The 6,901-nt window shown below is 58.5% G+C and overlaps 1 long non-coding RNA gene across 1 annotated transcript; it reads left to right on the forward strand.

Annotated features, from left to right (window-relative positions):
* Positions 1 to 1,959: 1,959 nt before the first annotated feature.
* Positions 1,960 to 6,641, forward strand: LOC113221263. The gene is made up of 2 exons (XR_003307785.1): positions 1,960 to 3,429; positions 4,091 to 6,641. It is a non-coding gene; the product is annotated as an uncharacterized LOC113221263 (long non-coding RNA).
* The last annotated feature ends 260 nt before the right edge of the window (positions 6,642 to 6,901 follow it).

Here is a 6,901-nt window from a genome sequence, read left to right on the forward strand (position 1 = left end):
TAGAGACTGGGTTTCACTATGTTAGCCAGGATGGTCTCGGTCTTCTGACCTTGTGAGCCGCCCGCCTCAGCCTCCCAAAGTGCTGGGATTACAGGCGTGAGTCACTGCACCTGGCCCCAGCTTTTGTTCTTTTTTCTTTTTTTTGAGATGGAGTCTCGCTCTGTCCCCAGGCTGGAGTGCAATGGCACAGTCTCGGCTCACTGCAAGCTCCGCCTCCCGAGTTCACGCCATTCTCCTGCCTCAGCCTCCCTAGTAGCTGGGACTACAGGCGCCCGCCACCACACCCAGCTAATTTTTTGTATTTTTAGTAGAGACGGGGTTTCACCATGTTAGCCAGGATGGTCTCCATCTCCTGACCTCGTGATCCACCCACCTCGGCCTCCCAAAGTGCTGGGATTACAGGCGTGAGTCACCGCGCCCGGCCATAATATCAGCCCACGTGTTCCCGCCCGGTTTTGAGCCGGGACCTCTCCTGTGTTAGGCAAACGTGATAATCACTACACTACGGAAACCTTGTATTAGCTTTTCTTTAAAAAACAGAAGGTGGAGCAAGGCTGAGTCCACACCCTGCTAGTCAGGAAGCAGCTGCAGCTGAGTGCGGGCTGCCGCCTTGCCCCATGGGGCTCATGCCTGCTGCGCCACAGCCCCCACTGCTCCCCACCGCGTTGCAGCTGGTGCTCCACCTGCTGCTCACCAGACCAGGGCTGGCAGCCCCTTCCCAGACCTGCCTCTCTGTGATCTCATGTGGCCGTGACAGCTGCAGCTCTCTGTGGGCTGCACACCTGGGCATGGTGGTGAGCTTCTGGGATGGGGGATGATGAACAACCCTCAGATGACCCCACAATGTGCCAGGCATCGCCCTTACACACCTGTAAGGGCATCACCTCATTTCATTCTCATGACAGCTCTCTGGGGGGGCTGTCGTCACTGTCACCTTACAGATAAGGAAAGTCAGGCACCAAGAGGTAGGTAACTTGCTCCAGGTCACATAGGGACAATGAGCGCTGCAGGTGTGTGCAGGTGTGCATAGGTGTGCTCCAGTGTGTGCACGTATGCCCAGGTGTGTGCAGGTGTGCTCAGGTGTGTGCCGATGTGCCTAGGTGTGCTCAGATATGTTGAGGGCCAGGCACCAGGAGCCGAGGCCCTTCCACATGTCTTACCCCAGGCTCCAGCGGCCCAGTTCCAGGGTGGGAGGTCTGCCAAGGCCTCATGGCCGCCTGCTCAGGATCGGGGAGGGTACCTTCCCTTCCTTGGCCATCTGCCCAGCCCTCTCGGGCTTGGGGGCTGTGCTGGAGGGGCCAGGCAAGGATGTGCCCACGCTGCCATCTGGTGGCTGCCTCCCAGGAACTAGGAAATTCCAAGTTCCTGTCCAGAGCCCACCGGCAGGCTCCTGACACCCATGGCTCCCCCAGGACCAGAGGACTCAGGCTGCCGAGGGGCTGCAGGCAGGCATCCCACAGGAGCACCCCGAACTCTGCTGCCTTCCGTGGTTTCCTATTGTGGGCAGGGCCACAGGGGCTGTTGGGGAAATTCAAGGCCTGGGACCTGGGGAACTTCCAACCTGGGGAGGGAGACGGGTGATGGGCCAGGAGCGGGTTTCAGGAAGTGACCAGTGCCCTGGGAGAGGGAGAGTGGCTGCAGGTGGCTGCTTCCGACGGGCCCCATGGAAAGGACGTCTGAGCTGAGGCCTGAGGATAGGAGAACCTACGTGTGTGAAAATGGGGAGGTGGACGGGAGGCGGGGAGGCGGGCGGGAGGTGGACTCCCGGAGGTGGGTGGGAGGTGGGGAGGTGAGCAAGTGACAGGCCGTGGGGTAGGAACTTGAGTGGCACCGTCGTCGGGAAGAGGCTGTGTAGTCAGGGAGGCAGGAGCGTGGCGGCCGTTGGCAGCTGTCAGTTGGGACTCGCAGGTTTCAGACAGGTTTCCTTTCCCAGGGCGTCTGCGAGAACAGAGACGAGGGCTTGGAGTTTCTGTCTGAGTCGGCGCCTTCCCAGCCTGGCTGTCTGCTCCCTTCTGGGACCTGTCGGGATAAGCAGATCAGGGAGTATTTTGAGCCGAAAGGTACATGGGGAAGCTGGGACTGACAGAAAATTCCCGTTGCCTGTCTGCATTTTCCCATGAATTTTTCTTTGTGCTCGTGCTCTCAGGAATTCAGCCTCTGAATCCCTCCTGGGCCTGGGGCGGAGCAGGGTGAACACGTACGGAGTACGGAAGTGTACGGAAGCGTAAACACAGCGGCAGACCTCAGCCTGCAGCTCAGCCCTGCAGTCTCCGGGGCAACGCGCCGTGTGGGGACATTGTCTCTCACTTGAAAAACTGCTTACAGGCCCCCACTGCATCCGCGTCGTGGGTTTAAAGCGGATTAGTGGGAGGGCTGGTGGTTCGGGGGCTGGCAGGGCCTCCCAGCGGGGGCAGCCCCTTCACGTGGTGGCGAGCTTGGTAGTGACGACGGGCAGGCTGCTGTGCTCCAGGCAGGTGGCTGGAGCTGGGCGTGGGGTGTCTCTCCATGAGGACTGTCTGCCCTGCCTGCTGCTCTCAAGGCCTCTGGGTTTCGCACCACACTCTCCACAGCTTCCTATTCTGCTGGGAGGAAGGTCCCAGGGCACGGGAGGGACCCTGTCTAGACTGAAGCTAGGCTGCCCCATTTCAGGTCACGGCTGCCCCATCTCGGGTCACGGCTGCCCCATCTCGGGTCACGGCAGCCCCATCTCGGGTCACGGCTGCCCCATCTCAGGTCACGGTATCCCCATCTCGGGTCACAGCAGCCCCCTTCAGGTGAACATGGCCAAGGTGCAGCTCTTCTCCCAGCCTGAGGCGGAGCCTGTCGTCAGCAAGTACCCAGCATCCAGTTGCTTCTCATGGCCTCCACCCCGGCCATGCTGGTCCAAGCCACTGCTGTCTCAGGCCTGGACTGGTGCAGCTCCTGCTGTCACCCTCTGTGGGGCAGCCTCACACGGCTCATGGCACCCCTGCTGGTGCTCAGTCCTCGTGCACTCCCTCCCTTGAGCATGTGCAGGACCTGTGGCTCATCTGGAATGAATAGAAAACAGCAAAAGCAATGGGATGTCACTTCCAAATCCGGTCACAGAAAGACCCTGTGTCCGTCTTGCTCGTCCCTCTCACCCTCTCCCACGGTCTGGTGAAGCCAGCAGCTGTGCTGAGAGCTGCCATGGGGCAAGAGACTGAGGGTGGCCTCCAGCTAAACCCCAGTGAGGAGCTGAGGCCCTAAAGAACTGAATCCTGCCCAGAACTACATGCCTGAGCTTGGAGGCCGGTTCTTCCCCAGTGGAGCTGTCAGATGAGACCCCTGCCCAGCTGAGCCCAGATTGAGCCTGAGACCCTGAGCCTGGGGATCCAGCCAAGCCACACCTGATCCTTGATCTAAGGAAAAACGGGAGCTGATAAGTGTGGGACCCTTTGTGATGCAGGAGTAAGTAGATGCTGCAGGCCCACCCTGCCTTCTCCTCCGAGCCAGCGTGATTGTGTCAAGACCAGATCAGCTTACAGCACTTCCCTGCTCATGGCTCCTAGTGTCTCAATAGCCCCAGGCCCTGCACCATTCATCACCTCCCAGCCACCCACCCCAGGCCCTGCACTGTTCATCACCCGCTGGTCACCACCTGCTCCCCAGGCCTATCCCATTCATCCCCCCACAGCCACCCGTCCCAGGCCCTGCACTGTTCGTCACCCCCTGGCCACTGCTTTGCTCCCCAGACCTGCCTGGTTCATCACCCCCCTATAGGCCCTGAACTGTTCATCACCCCCCCAGCCATCCACCCCAGGCCCTGGCCTGTTTGTCACCCTCCAGCCACCCGCCCCAGGCCCTGCCCTGTTTGTCACCCTCTGGCCACCACCTACTCTTTCCTTGCTTCCTGGCTGGCCTCCAGCCACATGGGGCAGTTTCCTGAACATTCCCACTGTGTTTGCACAGGCGGTTCTCTCTGCTTGAGATGCTGTTCCCTGAGATGTGTGAACAGCTTGCTCCCTCACTCCTTCCAACATCAGCTTCTCAGTGAGCCCCTCCCTGACCTCCCTGCTTAGCCTCAGATTCCTCCCATGTCCCTGCCACCCCTGCATATTTGTCTCTGCAGGATTCATCAGCATCAGGTCCTCCCAGCTGCTGACCTCCCCCCGCTGCCACTGGGATGCATACTCCACAAGGGCAGGGTTCTCCTGCGTCTTCTTTCTCCCCTGCAGCACCCCTAGGGCCTGGAGCAGTGTCTGACCCATGGCGGAGTCTCAGCAAACGTTTGTTCAAGGAATAAACTGCGGGAGTGGAGGGCAAATCTGCGTGTGAGCCCGTGCCTGCATTGCCGTGACAATGTGAGCAGGTGCCCCGATCCGCCCCGGCAGAGGCCTCCCCCGCCCAGCATGTTTCGCCACATCTCCTCCTCTGGCCAACTGAGTCCTCACAGAAAGGTGTGTCAAAGGGGTCATCCCTCTGCCTGTGTCCCTGAGTGAGGACAAACAGCAGGTCCCCTGAGGACGTGTGAGAGCAGTTGCTTGAGTGAGAGATACGCCTTCACCATTGAAGGCACTGAGTCTGGGGACTGTTTGTTAGAGCAGCAGAACCGAGCAGCCCTGACAGCACAGAAAGCAGCTCCAAGAAACGAGGTGCTGCCACAGCCACAGGGCACCTGGAGCATGTGTCCTGCTCACATGGAGGACAGAGGGGAGGCGGGCAGAGGCCGGAGCGCACTCCGTGTGGAACACTCGGTCAGACTGGACCGGCAACTTGGAAGTCGGACCATGAAGCTGATGAAACCGCAGCTCTAGGGAAAGGCTGGAAACTCGCATGTCAGCAGACACGGCAGTGAAATGTTTTGAGGAGTCAGACCCAGACGGTAATTGTCCATCCTGCCAGCAAGCGTGAAAGTGAACAAGGAGATTTCAAAATATTAAACTCCCAGAAAGTTGGAAGAGCTGGCTGACTGTAGACCATGATCATGCAAATGCAGCTTCTGAGAAAAGTTTCATGCAGGACACGGTGTCACAGCCCTGGTTCCTCTCCCGTGGATCGAGGCATCTCATGGTGAAGGTGAAGTGGGGGTGCTTTTCACTTGGACAAAACAGCGCAGGGAAAGCGACTAGCTAGAGAGAAGGGGATGACGTCCCTGAAACTCAGCCGAGCCATTGGTGTGGGCAGAAGGCTCTGCGGCCCCGGGAGGGTTGATGGCAGAGGAGCTGCAGGGGTGGCTGCTGCATGTGGAGCTGGCTGAAGTCAGAGACGAGAAAGCTCCTGGGGTCTTGAGAGAGTCACGATGACAGGACGGCACCCATTCAGTCTACAAGAGAAACGTGTGCATCAATGGAAACCACCACTAACCCCTGTGACCAGGAGGTGGGCGGCAAACCCTGACCCGCCCTGAGGAAGGCGTCCTGGGTACCCACCTCATACTGGCCGAGAAGGGTCATGGAGGAATCAGAAACCTCTTGGAGGGCAGAGCCAGAGACCTCGGAGGACGGCGGAAAAGGAGGTGACCTTCAGGAGGAACTGAACCTGGACTGAGTGAAGGAGCGTGGACCAGCACCAGGGTGGGCGCTCAGCAGCCTTCCCAAGGGTTTCAGGTCCTCCGTGCACCAGCGACTGCTGCCATCTCCCTTCTCTCTCTCCCTGCTGCTGGGGCTCGTCGTGTCCATTCCCTGCCGTCTGCTGTGTGCCGAGCGTGAGGGAGGCAGTGACCAATCTCTTCAGTCCGTGAGTCTCCAGTGAAGAGGTGTCTGGGGTCACCCAGACCCTATATGGCCGTGATTTGGGGTCGTCTCACCTGGGGAGCCATGATGGGGAGTGAACACAGTTGATTAGTCCAGAGGGCAGACGTGGAAGTCAGTGACGCCGCCCACGAATATTTTGGTCTCCTTTTCCAGATACATTTAGGATTATGCTTTCCCTCTCTCTCCAAGTTAGGCTTGGCCATGTGACCTGCTTTGGCCAGTGAAATTCTAGCCTTTAAACATGAGTTCATGAAGCTTCCTGCTTTGGGGATTGTGGATGTGTGTTGACACTGCGGTCCCTGTCCCCCAGTGATGACAAATAGCAAAGGCCCCTGCTGGCCCACACTGGACACCTGTGTGAGAAAGAAGTGCATCTGCGAAGTGCTCAGCTGCTGTGGTGTGGGGCTGTTTGTTACACAGCCCGGCCAAGACCAGCCTGACTGATACACTCCCTCAAGCATGAATAGGGCTCTGCTTCTCCAATGAGGGGAGTGGGACCCAGGGCTGTTTCTCAGCAATGTCCAGAACACCTTACTCCTACGTCCCCCAGAAACAATGACAAGAAACACCACGGGAGGCGTCTGAGGAGGAGCTGGTTGCAGCAGGATGGGCACAGCTCTGCCCTGCTGAGGAAGGGCTTGACGATCCCCCAGGGCCCTGTCCCCGAGAGAGGGGCTGGTCTCCTGAGCAGTGTCCTGGATCGGGGCTGGCGCATGAGTAGAAGTGGGCCCAGCCCCCCCCCCCCCCAAGCCGGGGGGGGGGGGGCCCCCCCCCACAGCCCACCAGGTGCCAGTGACTGACGGGCCCACCACTGTCTTCACAGCCCCCCGAGTTCTCTGGTAACCATAGGCATGGAACATGTGCCAGGAACCTTTGGTTTGCATGTACCTTTAGATGCTTGGATTAAATTACACCCATAATACATTATGTCACTGATGATAATATTGCTGTGTATAAGACATGGCGTGGAAGAAGCCTGCTCCCAGACGGTTCATCCGTCGGTTCACACACAATTTCCATACATGACTAAAGATCACCATTTTAATAGCCTTTGGTGCAGACACTGAGAGGCAGTTACAGTTAACAGCGCATAAATCTCATTTGCTTTGCACTCCATTTTTCTCAGGCTGCAGAATCAATTTGAGTCTGTCAGGATTTTATTCCAAAGTCTATTAACGCCCCCCCCC

Source organism: Piliocolobus tephrosceles, unplaced genomic scaffold (assembly GCF_002776525.5).
Source record: "Piliocolobus tephrosceles isolate RC106 unplaced genomic scaffold, ASM277652v3 unscaffolded_22534, whole genome shotgun sequence".
In the NCBI taxonomy this organism is placed as follows: domain Eukaryota; kingdom Metazoa; phylum Chordata; class Mammalia; order Primates; family Cercopithecidae; genus Piliocolobus; species Piliocolobus tephrosceles.